The 16,954-nt window shown below is 34.5% G+C and overlaps 1 long non-coding RNA gene across 1 annotated transcript in view; it reads right to left on the bottom strand.

Annotated features, from left to right (window-relative positions):
* LOC111737375 overlaps positions 1–12,576 on the bottom strand; it is an 85,987-nt gene extending 73,411 nt beyond the window's left edge. Inside the window, exon 1 of the long non-coding RNA XR_002779421.1 lies at positions 12,433–12,576. This is a non-coding gene — a long non-coding RNA (uncharacterized LOC111737375). The remainder of the gene's footprint in view (positions 1–12,432) is intronic.
* Between the last annotated feature and the right edge of the window lie 4,378 nt (positions 12,577–16,954).

Genomic DNA, 16,954 nt, shown 5'->3' with positions numbered 1-16,954 from the left:
TCCATAGGGAAATAATCAGCTGCATCTTACTGGACAAATTTTTATTTTTATGGACAAGAATTATTTGCATTACTAAATAGCTCAAAGAAGATAAAAGGAGCAAGACCAAATAGAATCAGAAAACCAGGAAAGGTACGCTACCCAGGACACTTAGTAATTTTTGTTTTTGGTCCATTTTAATGCCTTTGGGAATTTTCCCATTTAATCCTATCAGCAGAAATCTTCTATTTTTGTATGTTGTATTTTGTTGTAACTATTATTATTATTTTATCAATTTATTTTAAAGTAAGAAGAGGAGATTGTCAAACTTCCTTAAAAATGAAGTTTCAAATCAACTGCTTTTCAAAAAGTGTAGCTGCCAAACGTTTGAGAAAAAGATGCATTTAGGTCACTGTATTCTCTATGACTAACATCCTTTGGTGGCACTTATAAGTAGCCATGTGTTACTTATAAGTGTTTGTTTTTAATTCACCACCATTTACTGGCACTTAAAAGATCATGTTTTTTTCAGGAAATCTGCTTGACAGCCTGTGATGTACAAGAGAAATTCAGTAGACGCTCTTTTATAACATAGCAGTAGAGTGTATTGTTAATATATAGCCTCTTGGGTTAGTAAATGGGAGTGTCAGCAAGCAGTGGGATGTTTAACCAGCAAACGGCTTCTTGGAGGAGGCGCATACCTTACTATGGCTAGTCTACCTTACACTGTCAGTTTAAAGCCTTGACTGAACACAGCCTCGGGATGATTTGTGCCCTCTGAATAGGAGCTAGTAGTTTCCAGACAGGCCCTATTAGGCAGGCATCAATGCTTCCTGGAAACTTGAAAGGGATATCACAAGCATGTGGGGCTTTCTAGTTTACTCCTGAGCCATGTTGGTTGATTAAGTTTGAGGGTCTTGTGTGAAGTGCTTTGGGGGAGTTCACACTGTGAGTATGGCAACACAATACTTCTTTTTTCTGATTAACTTCCCCAGGATCTTCAACTCAAAACCTTGCACTTGTACTCACTTCACTTAAAATTTTACAAAAGCCAGAACTCCTGAGGTCTCATTGGCTTCGACAGAAACGTGCCTTTGCTGCCAAAAATTTATCTTCTTTAACAGAGGCCTATATCCTCCCACCTAGCTCCCTCTCGGAAAATTGTCCAGCTGTGGACCAGACCTCATATGCTATCCTTCTGATATCCAAGATAAATCTAACTCTGTAACTACAATCATTCTGATTCAAATAATTACATGCTCGGCTTAGTAGTGGGTGCCAGCCACAAATGTGATAATTTCTTTTTCCCAGAGCCTCACACAAAGAGGTAATTTGTTCTATGCCCCCAGCAACAGGTGAATGGCACAAAACATGAGCAATGCATACATAGAGAGAAAGGCACATTTTATGGATAAAATGGGTGACAGAGAAATGATCCATATGCACAATTACTAAATTTGCATTAATCATTTTGGGATGGATGCTCACATTGTATGAGTCTTGGGAAATTTGGCAGAGAAAGGCTGTTGCCTAGAGGATAAAAATAGGTTTATTCTTGTCTTCTTTCATAAGCCTGAGCACTGGGGGATTCAATTCCCATGCCAACTTTTCGAAACTCTAGCCCAAGGCACTAGAGTGTCACTTAAACCCTCCCACTTCTTAATCAAATTCCAAGTTTTCCTTTTCTCAATACTTAGGTTTTATTTGTTCTCAAACAACAGTATCAAACATGCTTGCCTTTCTCTTGGCAAGTGTTTGCTATTCCTATACCAGGGTAGGAACAGCACATAATTGGAAAATTACGCACATAGTTAGAAAAATTAAAAGGTATTCCACAGGTAAACATATATAAGGTAAAATACAGCTATTGGTATAAAAAAGATTTCACACTTCCTACAAACCATTCATTCCAGTTCACAAATTGTTGAGAAGGAACAGTCACTCACTTGAGTGCCACCAAAACCAACGCTTAAGCCACAGGTGAAAATGAAAGAAAATGTATGTCAGGAAGGTTGTATAAAGAAAACTCTATATCTTCAGCTGCACAACTACAGATAAACATTGAAAAACTTGAAAGAAAACAAATTAAAATATAATAAGTTGGTGAGTGAGAGATCCAGATATTCATATTGTTAACTTTTTGCCCTATTAATTATACCTATCAAGATTCTCAGTTACCTGGGGGACATTTCCTTCCAGGCCCACAAACTCAGTGTCATTCTTGAACAGCTTCTCCATCACTCACCCTCAAAAAAAGCCTCTTCATGCTACATCCTGTCACTTCCCCACATTCACATCCCTCTAAGATTTCCCTTGTTTCTACTTCCTATATTTACTTGTACCATTTTTATGAACAGTTATAAAGCTTTTCCCAGTTCTTGTTTCATATGCATTTTCCAGAAACAAATATTTTAAACTAACTTTTTTGCACCTGAGGCCACCTTCACAAAATAGACTTTGGTTCTCCTTTGTTCTGTTTGCAGATGACATGCGGAGTGCACTTACAGCATCTGTGACCTCTTCCAACTCCAGTGTGTTCTATCTATATTGTTCCTATATTTCAAATCTTTTTTTTTTTCTCAACTATGAAACTAGACAAGATAAGCAACATGCCCTGGTTGCCAGGGATGGGGAGTGGGGAAATAACAACATTTCACAGAAAATGTTGGACCTCTAACCATCTGTGGTAGGCAGAATTATAGTCTCAAGTCAGTGTAATTGTCGAAGCTGAGGCCCACAGATGAGGTAGCCCAACTGATTTCAATAAAGCTCTCTACCAATCCAGAGAAGAACACAGATGAGTGACAGAGTCCAGTCACAACCAGAACTACCTAGCTAAGCCATACCTAAGCTGACAAACTATAACATCATGATCTAACTATATGCTTACTGTTTCAAGTAACTAAATATTAAGGTGACTTGTACAGCGATAGCCAACTAATACCATACTTGTGCCTCCACCTTCTTTCTTCACAGAAAGAGTTTGCATGTCTGGATACTTGCATGCCTAGATTTTCTTGCATGCATGGATTCTGTCACAAGAAAGCCCTGTGACCTTTGTCAAGTCATTAACTCTTAAACGTTTCATCTGTAAAATGAGAAGTTGCTACTGTGTGATAGATATACAATATCACATTTAGCTTTATGACTCCACCAAAGATAAAAAGAGAAAAGAATTTCAAAATAGTCCTTTCATTAAATCAAACAAAGAGTATCACTGATTTGTATTCCACAGATTCCCACTTCTTATGTGACTAGGAGAATGGATTTTAACAACTCTGAAAGCAAAATTAAGCCCTGAGTTGAACATTTATTTTGCATCTCTCATGTGCCAGTTAGTACAATGTCAGGCTTTGACGATAGAGGGAGTTGAAGGGACGCTGAAAGACCAAAAGAGAAGAAAGCTTTTCCAGATTCAGGAGTTTCCTTATGTTACAGCTCACATTCCTTGGGTATACAGGATGCCCGTGGCAGTCACTCTCTGGACCACAGTGGACCACTATGGGTCAGCTTAGTCTGCAAGTTTCTCTGCCTCCAGCTGGCTGCTTTCTGTGCACAGACTCCAGTTCTAAATATTTGTATTACTATGGTACATGATAAACAACAAATGCTGTAATGTCATTTTGATCTGTTTTGACTAACAGTCAACTATTATCGTATCCAAAAATCAAAAAATACATAAAAGTTAACAATTCATGTATTGTTTCTAACATTTCAGAAATAAGATTTCCTGTTCCTCAAAGTGGGAAGCATAACTGCACTATCAAAGAATACGCAAACTACAAGAGTTGCAATCAGGCTAACTTTTTTTTCCCGAGAATATAAATTCATCGATTATAGTCAGAAGAGAATCACTAGACTTATTCTTAGTTTGTATAATACCAATCATGGTTTTAAGAAGGTATTGATCTAAAATAATAGTAGTGCAAACACTTATTCAGTTGTAAAAACTATTCTGAATTCTCTTTAGAAATGTATTGTGGACATGGCTGGAAGCGAGTCATGTGCTTATAGTTTGTCTTAGGTAAGGCTCCTTGGAAGCAGACCTTAAGAAGAGGATTTTTTTGCTAGTACTGTATTAAGAAAATAATCTCAGGAGAGATCACTAAGGGAAGTTGGTGGGGAAGTGGGGAACATATGACAGAGAAAAGAAAAAGGTGCCCAAGGCTGCAACTGCATACAATGTCCCAGAGGATACCTTCAGCTCACTACTGCAGAACTCTGGAGTATTACATTTCAGAATTGTCCCAACCTGAGTGAAGGAGGTGGGTTCTCATACTTTCATAGGGTTAGTCATTGGCTAAGGGACTGCTAGAGGAAACTCCCCTTCCAGGAGAGTTTTGGTCTCTGCACATATGAGCAAAGTAGATCTGATAAACTGAGGGCTGACCTCTGTAGAAGATGAAAAAGCACACCAAAGCAAGGAGAGGGGTGATGAAGGAGAGGACAGTTAAGAATGAATCCAAGGGCATCTGAGCAGAATAACAACAGCATTTGGGATTTAACAAAAGAAAAGAATTCTTTTGTCCTTCATACTATTTTTATTTCAGATGATTGTCTGAACTATTCTGAACAAGATGCAACAGAGAAAAGATCCACTATCAAAGAATTTTTCAAAAGATCAGGCATGGTGTCAAACAGTGATGACCAGAGATGGCTTTAGTAATCGATGGTGCTAAGTCAAGACCCCTTGCTTGCAAAATAAACAGCAATGTTCTAAGAAAATACAGGGGACACATACAAAAAAATCAAACATTACATTAAGTTCTGAATTCTACCCTGAAAAAAATATAGGGACAAGCAAGATGACTTCTTCATAGCTTAATTGACAAGAGATGCTTAAGGATTAGAGAGCACCAAATCTAAGAGGGCAGGATATACAATAAATGCAAAGAATGATGTGATAAAACTAGTGTCCAGTGGTTTTATCTCTGCCTGGTTTCATCATGAATAATGAAAATAATATATGTATGGTTCAGTCTTTGGCAAAGAATGAAAAATACAAATTGGGTCCCACACCTTTTCAAAAGAATTAAGGATATATCAAGATTAATCAAGTAAGTCAGAATAATCATGAAAACTAATTTTCAAGTTCACAAACTTAAAATTAAAGAAAATCAGTGTCCTACGAAACAAGGAGGGAGGTTGGAATAAGAACTACAGATAGTGTAAGATGGGTACTAAATTTATTGGTGTGATTACTTTATAAGTTATATAAGTGTCTAATCACAATGTCATACACCTGAAACTGACATAACATTGTATGCCAACTATAAATGAAAAATTTTAATTTTTTTATTCCCTTTCAATTTCTCACTTGACTAGTTGCAAATTTTCATTTTACTTTAAATATACAGTAAATTTTATGTAATGAGCTGGACTACTAGATTTAAAATAGATGCTTAAAATATCTAAGAACCTCTTACAAAATGTTTAAACTTAAATTTTTTTAATTTAATGTTTTAAAGGCATTTTGAGTGATTTTTGGAACATACAATTCTAATAATTAATATATAAATGTATATGTATTGCTCAATATGATATATTAATTTACTCTTTTATTCAGCCTTTTGAGAATCTAAAGAACAAACTATTAATTATCCAAACACAATACACAAATACATGCACTTTCCCTGACTAAATATAGGAACAAAAGTGATACTTTCAGATAAAAGGTTAATATAATCCAATAAAACAGAAATTCATAATATAATAATGATTATGCTGGTAATAATGATGATCTGATGATTATTAAAATAGTGATGATCATAATAAAAACATCTAAAATCTATGGAAAGCTAAATACATACCAGTATTTTACACGTTTAGTCATAGCTTTCTCTTGAAAAAAACCTTATAAGTTATACGTTGTTATTATGCCTTTTTTTGTGAAAGAGAAAAGAAAGAATTTAAGTAGGGTGTTCAAAGTCACATAGCTAGTTAATTATAGAAACAAGATTTGAATTAAGGAACAATGACTTCATGCCTACACTCTTAACTATGGGGTACATTACCTATATATATCATGTTATTTTGCCACTAATTTTGTTGCTAACTTTGATCTATTATTTTTAGCCAAAAAATAAGGAAATAACAATACTAGCCAAAGACATCTCCTGTTTGATGACTTCTCACAAGAAATCAGCCAAAAAAATAATTTTGTGTGTGTGTGTGTGTGTGTGTGTGTGTGTATGCGATGTTATAGCAATGACGTTACCCTTACCTACTGGGTTTATAAAATCAAACAATGAACTCTACTTAGGGATTTAAGAGCCTATCCTTCATTTTCTCTCAGCTTGGGAGGAAAACAATGTTTTTCTTTTTCCCTTCCAGGGGTGAGAGGCAGCCTTTTTACTATTCTCCAAGAGCATTTATGAATTAATTTAAACCTGGTAAAATCTTTCACTTGACAGAATGGAGGTGGTTATGTTATGGGACCATCGTTAAAAAAAAAAAAAAAAAAAAAAAACAGAGGCTTTGAAGGTACTGCCCTGTCTCCATAAGTTATTTATTCTCAGGAAGAGAACATCAAATCTGCTCCAATTCTTTTTAGAAATAGTGCTTCTTTTATGTGTTTTATTTTGAGAACCAATCTGCCAAAATAACTTTAATTTTCTGAATTATTCTTAAAAACTTTAAAGATTTAAATTCTAACAAATTCTCTTTGGAAAAAAAATGAAGCTGGAGTGGTAGGTTGGTGGGCTATTAAGGGAACTTCCTAAAACAGCAATCAAGGAGATAAATGAGAAATATTACACAATTCAAATTATATTAACTTACTAGCATTTAGTATTTGTTCTTTAAACTTTCCATCAGTTTATGTGTTCATTGAAAAAATGAATATCCAGATAATTAAGATTTTTAAAAATATGGTCAATTGAAATTCATATTTAGGAAAAATTTTAGATGCTAAGGCACTACTTTTCAGTGTTAATTACTTATTTTATTTGCCCTGTGAATGACACAAAAATTTCCACAGCCTTAGTTTTAAACTGTAAGGAAAAAAATTAATACTTCTGTTTATACTAAATGTAACAAAAAGATAACTACTTTCCATTTTCAACATATTATTATAGTTATGTTAAGTGTTTTAGCAATAAATCTATACTTCTTCCAAAACTGGAAAGTATTATCATCTCCTGGGTATTCATAAAAATTGCATAAATGATTATAATGTTATTCGTAACAACTCTTAACATGTTCAATATAAAGATTCCTCTGTTGGGAACTCTCATCTCAATGAACAAAGAAGCGAAATTCAAAATCTTTATTGAGACTTTTCCAACTTTTTCAATCAGCCTGTAAAGTGATATGATTCCATAAGTTTCAACTAAACAAACACTTCCAAGCAAATCAGAGTATAAAAAGGATCACGTTTAATCCTAAGACATTTTCAGGTCATGTAAAAATTGTTTGTCAAATATAATTGTTCTCTGTCCCTTTTTAAACATCATGATGTTTGGCTTTCAAATGTATTTGATTATAGTAAAATTGACAGTACACAGCAATTTATATGTAGATTCTAGAATGGTGAATACAAAGACTCAGAACCTCAAAGAGAGACTGCAAAATATAACTATAAACTGGAACAGAGAGAAGCCTCAGTTTCTGTAATCACCTAGACATATTACTGGTAGAAATATAATATAGAAAATTGTAAATATTCCAATAACCACTCCAGAGAATTTACTAATATTTCTTAGCCTCCCTTTCCCACTGAGAAAGAAATAATTGTGCTTCAGACATAAATTATTTACAGAAAAATAATATTCTTTTATTTTGTGTGTTGTTTAAAATCTTACAAAGCACTTAAATATATGTTTAAATGTTAAGCTAAATATTTGTATATGAGCATATATTTATAGTACATCACATGTACAATACATCATCTATACATACTGTGAAAGAATTGCAATATAAAATGGAAACAGAGGATACAAAATGGAGACTCTCATACATGTGCCCTCAGAAGAACAGAACTTGAGAGATTAATTTCTCCAAAGTGCCTGATTTACAGAAGACTGAGACTTATCTCCTGACCAATGAATATCCACCATGAATCTCTCCCCCTCCTCAAGCCAGTGAATTTACTGCTTAGATTCTGGCTAGACTTCCCTCACTTGATTCTCCTTGTCCATAAATAAAGCCTGCCCCAAACCCTCAATGGACTCACCTGAAGCTGACTAGAGCATGAGTTTCCAAAATTGTAATTTCTCTGCTATTCCCAAATAAACTCAAATTCTGGTAATATGAGCTTGCCTCTGTTTACCACTTTGTTTGGGTATATATATCTAAATTATATATATATATATAATTTAGAACTCAGAACAAAGTCCTTTGTGATTAATATTATTAACCACATCTTGACAAAAAAAAAAATGGCTCATAATAACAAACTATTGAATGCAATTTATTCAGCAAATGGTAGATGTGGTTGCAAAGTTAATCCTTAGGACTTCATGAGTTGAAGCCTTATGCACTTTCCAGTACACCAGAAAAGAAAAAAGTATCTTAGAATTATTATTTAAAAAGATACCATACAGCTTAAATATTGAATACTGGAATGCACTACTTAGGGTTTCCGATTGCTGAAATGTCTCAGTGAGGGTCACCTTTTATTCTATATCCTTACCAATCATGGCTCCAGCCTGAAGTGATTAGTCAGAAAGGTAAATGAGATAAATCAATTCTTAAAATAAGCCACCAAATGAAACTGCATAAGTGACTACTTTCAGAGGTTAATTATCTCTCTAGGGAAAGACTAGAATCCCAGAAGGAATCTGGACACCTTAATATATCATGGATTAAGCTCATGCCTTTGAAATTGCAGTGGTTTTCTCCACTCCAAGATAAGCTAAATGGAAGAACACCAGAGGAAACAAAAACAGAAACCAAATTTACCATATTTTTATATATATAAAAGAATTTCCTCTATAGTCTTTTACTTAATCATCTGCCATTGAAGAATGTAAAGCTATTAAGTACTGCAATGGGAGTCATATTTAAAGAATTACAAATATGCCCTGGTTTCAAGGCATATCCTACATTTCACAATATTCATTATCCTCACTTTCAAAAGTTGTAGTCTCATTTATAAGATCATCAGCTAGATGACTTTTATCACTCAGCCATTGTTCACTTTAGAACACTTACAAATATCTTCCCCAGCTGGCTAAAAAAGTGAGAGAGAGAGAGAAATCTAAGAGATCAGGAGGGGATAGGGGGAAGGGAATACTGGAGCAGTAACATATTTGAAAATGTACTGACAGTTTGACAATTCATAAAGTTGTGTGAAATTATTCCAGTAATGTCCAAGATGAAGTAAGGTCACAATAGCCTATAGTACACAATGCTAATAACTAAAACTCTGGACAGAATACAAAGAGAAATGGCATAAAAACTCTAAAAAATAATAATAATAACAGACAGATTGAGGAGGGATATCAAAACTTGAAAGAAGTGCAGCATAGTGATGAGTTAATAGAGTTTTTTTTTTCTCCTTTATCTCCATGTTTGATCTGAGAGCAAGCTGAGCCCCATAACTACACAGAGGGCATTGAAAAGGAAAATCTCCCAGAGAAACCTTATTTTTAAAGCAATAGGAGTGGGGAAGGAAATTCTTCATCTGGAGAATACAAGAGGAATCCTTGGTGGGTTTATTGTTGTTGTTTTGTTTTGTTGTTTTGTTTTATGTTATGTTATGTTATTTATTTATTTCCTTGACCTGCTCTAAAGTCAGCTAATATTAACTGGTTATAGCAGCAGAGAAACATAAAACTTCAAGAGAAATGAATCACTCATACATTGCTGGAAGGAATATAAAATGGTTCAATGTCTATGGAAAGCAATATTACAAAACTAAACTTATGCTTACCATACAACTCAGCTTTTACACTCTTGAGTAATTATTCCAGAGAAATTAAAACAAAACCTTGTACATAAATATTCATAATAACTTTATTCATAATTGCCCAAATCAAAAGCAACCCAAATATCTTTCAATGGACAAATAGTTAAACTGTGGTACATCTTAACCAAGAATACTAATCAGTAATAAAAAGGAAAAATGGTAATGATAAATGCCTAGATGGAACTCAAGAGAATTATACTGGGTGAAAAAGACAGCCTCAAAAAGTCACACACTGTATGATTCCACTTTTGTAACATTTTTTTAAATGACAATTTATAGAAATGAAGAACAGATTAGTGATTGATAGAAGTTAGAAAACAGGTAGATGGGGGATTGAAGAAGGTGGCTGTGATTGTAAAAGAGGTAGATGACAAATCTTTCTGATAGACTTGTTCTGTATCTTGAATATTATGGTAGTCAGATCTATACATGTGATAAAATTCCATAGAACTAAATACACACACACAAACACACACACACACACACACACACACACACACACACACACACACATAAAACTGGTAAAATCTGAATAAGGTCAATAGATTACATTAATTTCTTAACTGTGATATTGTACTCTACTTAACATATATATATATAAACAATATATAATAAAATATATACAAAATATATAAAACTATATATATACATATACATATACATATATATGTATATGTGTATATATATTAGGATTGAGTTGGGAGATGGGGGAAAGGTGTGTTTACAAAAGTTCAGCGTGAGGAACTTCTTTGGAGTGATAGATCTGTTCTGTATCTTGATTGTGTTGGCAATACACAATTGTGTGCATTTGTCCATATTCATAGAATTGTATACCAAGATGTGTGAATTTCATTGTATATAAATTAAAAAACTTAATCCACTCACAAAAGTAAAAAGTCTTTAGCAATAGCTTATAGAAATATAATGCTATTACCTAGTAACCTAATCAATGGATAAGTTTCAATAATATTCAAAAAAGTTTTGATTTTTGTATAGTATTCTTTATATTTTACTGGGACTGTCTCCTTATAATTTGAAAATATTTCCAAATAATATGACAAAAATGTAAGTGCTTTATTTGTGAGGACCTAAGTTATCCATCCAGATTATAACTATAATTTACAGAACATGCACAGGTATACCATTCATGAAAATTAAACAAGAATATTATTAGTGCCTCGTCAAGTGGAAGGAATTTCATGACTTTCTGATGAAAAAGGTTGGCCCAATCTTTAACAATTAACAAAGTTCATCATCATATTTAAACCTTTACTTTGCCTCAGGTTCAATTCTGTTTCCGTTAAAGGACAATGGCCATTGGCCCTCTGAGCCCTACCGTTAATCATTTCTGAAGTTATGCCACTAAAATTTTTAGTAATTTTCATAAGATTGAAGAAGTGTTAGATTTTTTTTTTTTCACTAAAATAAACTCTAGCTATCTTTATTCTGTTTCTTCCTAAAGATTCATGAATTACATTATCTGGAACTATTTCTGATTTTCCATATTAGAAGTAATAATTTTTCTCCCAATGTATTTTTAATAAGTCCAATAGTGACGAGTATTATCATTTCAGTTCTTTCAAAGTGTCTAAAGTGAATAGCAGCTATGCCTGTCATAACTGTCGCTAAGACTTTGAGTTCTTTACCTGACTATGAATTCAGCTGCTAGTAACTTCCAAGATACTCTCTTTTCTCAGGGAATCATTCCACATTCCATTTTTTAATTCCACTAACTCTCTCTGCCTGTACTACAGAATACAGAAGACAGAATTCCTCTACAACTGCTCTCTTGTAGTTCATGTTTCCAAACATACCAGGATACGCAAAAGTGCAGGATCAACACAATCTATTCTTTATTAACCATGATTGCTGACCTCCCAAAACAAAAAAAAAAAAAACTGTTTCATAAAACACAGAATTGCATTGAAGTCACAAATGTTCCACCCAGTGCCATACAGAAACGCCAGTTTCATCGTTGGTCTCACAATAACCATATAAAATGAGATTTGTAGTTGGTATGAGCTCGGATGATCTATAGTAAGTATACCATCTTTATGGAAATCCCATTGAAAAGAAAACACATGTGCTTTCCTTCCCAGCATTTTGGATCACTTTTATTTGAAACATTGTTCACCAAGCTGAAATTCTGTGCATTGTGATTTATTGTACTTCATATTTAGATTTTACAGACATAATCTAATGGTAAGAAAAGCAGAGTTATCTATATGCACTAAAGGCTTTGTAATATTTTCCTTTGTCTTCAGGAGTAAGGTCTATTACAATGTATTTATATATTACATTTGAAACCTTCTAATTCATTACATATTTATAGATTTTAATTTATCCACATCTATTTGAAATAATGTTTACAAATCTTTTGTTTCCTCTTTGGAATAGATCCTTCTACTCCCCATCTGGGCCTTAAAAGTTTGTGGATAGAAACACTATTTATGTCCTATGTAAATTTATCATTCAAAGACACACACACACCACAGCATTATAAAGTGTAAATGTAAAATAAAGGGTTTATTGGGAAAACTCACAAGCAGAGACGTAGCAGAGTGGATAACTCCTCCATTCTCTTGGCATTGAGTAGGAAGGCATGCTGGGGTAGAGCACAGCTGGAGAACCTTTGAGCTTATCTTCTGGTATCTGGCTGTTTTACTATTGAGCTAATTCAAAACTGCTGTGCTAGCTGTTTGCTATGCTACCAAAAAGAGTTGGGAGTAGGGAGATGAGGATAATAGTCCTCAGAGCCACTCAAATTTGTCTCTCTTTAGTCCATCCCCTGGCACTTGGCGGCTCATTAAATATGCATATTTCTATTAACTTCCATGGATTCTAGGTCACAGTGATTCTTATATAATTGCCTGGGAGGTCTCCTACAACTGGGACATATAGCAAGCCACTGCTTGAAACAATTGTGAAAGACCATTTCAGCCTTTTTATCCATATCTGAAATAGGAAATCTATACACACCACACACTTCCTTGGGTCAGAGGAATCTATGACTAACTAATTGAGGTCTGTCATCCCACTTTGGTTATAAGTTAGACTGAATATCCACTTTAAAAAAAAAAAGTTCTTCAGAGACTCAGATCATTCTTTTGTTATGAGAAGCAACTTTCAGACATAGAAAAAAGTAGTCGCACAACTATAAGAGGCAAAGTCAATATCCGAACTCATGCCTCTCCAGGTGTACTCAGTCTAGGCAACATACACTATCCATCCACTTGCTAAGGTCAAAAGTTGTCCATCTATACACCATTGCAAAGCAAACACAAATTTTAAAGACATTGAAGATGGCCAAAATATTCCTCCTCAAGTACTCCTGGTTTATTACTCCATGACTCCTGGGTGTACTGTTACTCCGCCAAGGCAAAATAGATATAAAAGTGTATACCTTTTAAAGGACAACAGGCAGCCAGCCTCGCTAGCCTTGTAGATATAGTTAATTGAGAGGTTAGAGTATGTAGCCTCTATGAGTTTCAACACTTTTTTTATTGGGCATCCCTGTCAATTATGGTGATTCTACTAGTTAAATTATAGTAAGGAAAACTTTATTCAATGAAAGCTATTGCAATGCATGAACAAACCATGCAATAGGTCTTGTAGCTGGGGAGAAAAATTGAACTCGATTCCAAATACAGTATTGGCTAGCGGGAATTTATGATTAAGGAGCAGGGTGCAGGTCGATGCATAGAAAATTACTAAGAGAAAATATCAGGAGTAAGGGGGATATTGGTTAAAGCAACTAATAGGATTCTTACTGAAGGCAGGCCATAGTGATTAGACATACCTGGGAGATGGTAATGGGTGAGGAACCTGATTAGTTATTAAGGGTGATAAGAAAAGGGAAAAGATTTTTAAATATGTAGAAATAATTTTGTAATGACTGGTTAATCATATTACTACATTTTTGTGGCAACATAGTACTCATTTAAGCACTTGAAAATAGAAGTTGTACAAAGATTACATTAAGACATGGTACATTGGGTTACCAGAGGGTGGGAAAGCAGAGAGGAGGGCGGTAGATGGGGGGAAAAATTAAAGACAGGGTATATTGACTAATTATTTGTTTTTTTATAGAAATAAAGGTCGTACCCATACTGCTGACATGTAACAATGTGATAATATAGAATTAAACTTGTGAGTCTACAACAGAAGTCATCTGTGTTAAATAGGAAACAAAGTTGAAAAGGACCAGAGTAAAACAAAAGTACTAGGACAAATAGGTCGGGACTGTAAGTAGCAACAACATTCACTCATCTCCTGAGTATTTCAAGTGTTACAATTGGTGAGCTAAACCAGCTTTGCAAGATTTTTGCTAAAATGGGACAATGCAGAGTTTCTAAATATGAAGTCCAAAAATGGAGATCTAGTTGAAAAATTCAGGGAAGCTTAGTAGAATTTAGTCCAAGAGAGACTCTTTATCATGTACCATATATCTATGTAGATATTTATTTCAGTCAATTTCAGGAATGCTCCATGATTAGGACTAAAATTTAGTCCATTGCATAGAACCACTAATGCTGTGGATTATCAACAATTTACTCCCATTGTATTTGGTAGGTGGCTAAGGCATTTTGTAGGATTTACTCACCTTGGAGAAGGGTGATTTTTCACCAGTGATTCATACCCTTCTTTAAGGTGGAAAATTTTGTGGACAAGACCCCTAGTGAGCAAACAGCTTGAGCAGAGCTATAGTTGGGTCATCTTGTGAGAAATGAGTACTGAGTGGCCTATTTATGATTGCTAACACTCAGAAAACAAAGCTAGCTCTTGATTGGTGGTATCATGGCTAATTTTCAACAGATAATTTTTAGGTTTATCTTTTCTTATGGGATTTATAATTCAGTGAAGACACTTTACAGGAAAGGTCATAAAATAAAAGCTTCCTTCATTGAGAATAATTTGCCTTCGGTAGGGTTCAGTCACAGGTTAGCAGCTACTGCTAGACTTCAGAATAAAGTTTTCAAGTACAAAAGCCCAGAAGCTACTGAATAACAGTGGAGTTTTGTTTTTTTTTTTTTAAATTGTTATGTTTTGTTTTACTTTTGGTTGTTTTTGCTAAAGCTCATTACAACTGTAATATTGGGGAACAGGAATCAGGAATTTGGGATTTAAAGTAATTAGTAGCCCAAGGATAGGGTTTACCTTACTGCTATCTGGACATTTTTCAAGATTATGACCTGCCAGTCAAGTTGGGCCACTAAACTCATGCCTTGGGATAATGATTTTAGTAAAGTTAGTATAAAACACATTTCCTTCAATATTTGAAGAGGTCAAACAATTGACAATCTCCTTCTTTACAGTGAGAGACAGAAAAGCCAGCAAATTATACTTAATACATCATGAAATGTCTATAAGGACTAAAGTACAGTCAGCCCCCAAGGTTAGTTGTCTGGCATGAGCCTTGGGATCTATGCTTCTTGAAGGTCCCATTCATAGTTAGTCTCTTGGACTTCGATGCCATATTATATAAGGAGAAGAGATTTTGCAGTGGGAACCACTATCAAAATATCATAAATATCTTGGAATGTTTAGACCTCATCTAGAAGTCTACATTGTACTTGAATCTGTCTAATTCCTGATGACACTTTCTAGGAAAGCTTGGGAGAGTAAAAACATACTGTGTTACTTGTTAAATAAAGACAAACTGATTTGGGAGATTTTTAGTTAAGGAGTATAAAAAAGAGGGTATTAGCAATGTCCAAGGTTACATATAAAATACATTGGTGACAGCTATTTGTTCAGTCACTGAAATGAAATGCTGCATTATAAGAACAACAGTTTCTTCTTTACAAGCCTCAATAGTCCACAGTAAGTCTCCAAGTACCAGCCTTGCCTCCAATAATGCTTGGATGAAGAGAGTAATAATTTTCCCTCTTGCGAAAGGTGACATTATTTTACTGTCACAACCTGGACAATCTCTAAGCTTACAAAAAGTTCTGAGCTATGCATTCAAATATTAGAGAAGCTACCAACAAGAGTCACAATGAATGTATGTAATCAGTAGGTCCAGGTACCCATGTGCTCATAATACCCACATTAATTAAAAGTAGGACAACATAGATGAGCAAAAACAGGCCAGGAGCCCAGCCCCTCTTTTGACAGGTCCCTCCACCTAACAAAATGACTAAAACTAGTTAAAATATTTCTTCATAACTCTTTTAAATCCAATAATCCAGGTTTTTATATCAATGCATTAGATTGCTTGCCTTTTTTACTGCACAAGGAGCTAAATAAATCCCAGCTCTTGATATAAGTCAATCAGCCTGGATGCATTTCTGAGCAGCCCCTATCTTGCTTTATTCCAAGTAATTTTATTCTCTAAGTTAAGTCCATAACTTTCTTCCCCCAAAGTATTACCAGTTTTTATAATATTCTTAAAGCTTTTCTAGGCATCCTTTCCAAGACAGCCACTGGCCCCAGCAAAGTTTCCCTTTATAATTACGTAGTTCTCAGGACTTCAGCCTTTTTACACTGAATGGAATTCTTTCTGCTACCCATCCTACCCTACTTACCCAGCTTTTCTCAGTTTTGCCTTCTTTCCACTAGTTATCAACAGCCTCCTTACTGTGTTTATATTTTATTTTTTATTTTTTTATTTCTCAGGAAAGCTGTCATTCAAAGATTTCGGATCATAGATTTTTCTGCCATCTTCCCAAACACTGCATAGATCTGAACAGACACTACAAAAACCCAATTGCCATTAGAGCTTGGACACCATGAACAACTCACCTAATCTGGGTCTAAAAGACACTCAGTCTCCAGCCCTTTCATTGTCCTTCTTCTAGAGAGAGACTATAGCTAACTCTGCTATTTCCAAAAACGCATGGTCCAGAATGGAGGGGTTTAAGTTTCTTTTTGATTGCCTGTAGTTATGCAAAAGAGTCATTGACCCATCACTCCAAGTGTTAAAAAAAGAAAGTTTTTTTTTAGAGGAAACTTGAAGGCAGTAAGATGAGTGAGGTGGGGGAGTTATAGGTCATCTGTGTTTGTCAATTGGCTTTACTCCTCTCTTATCTACTAAGAGGAGGTACTTTTACACATTAGAGAACA

This window comes from Pteropus vampyrus, unplaced genomic scaffold, assembly GCF_000151845.1.
Source record: "Pteropus vampyrus isolate Shadow unplaced genomic scaffold, Pvam_2.0 Scaffold26, whole genome shotgun sequence".
In the NCBI taxonomy this organism is placed as follows: Eukaryota; Metazoa; Chordata; class Mammalia; order Chiroptera; family Pteropodidae; genus Pteropus; species Pteropus vampyrus.
Note: the sequence above shows the minus strand (reverse complement) of the source record. Positions and strands in the feature narration are given on the sequence as shown.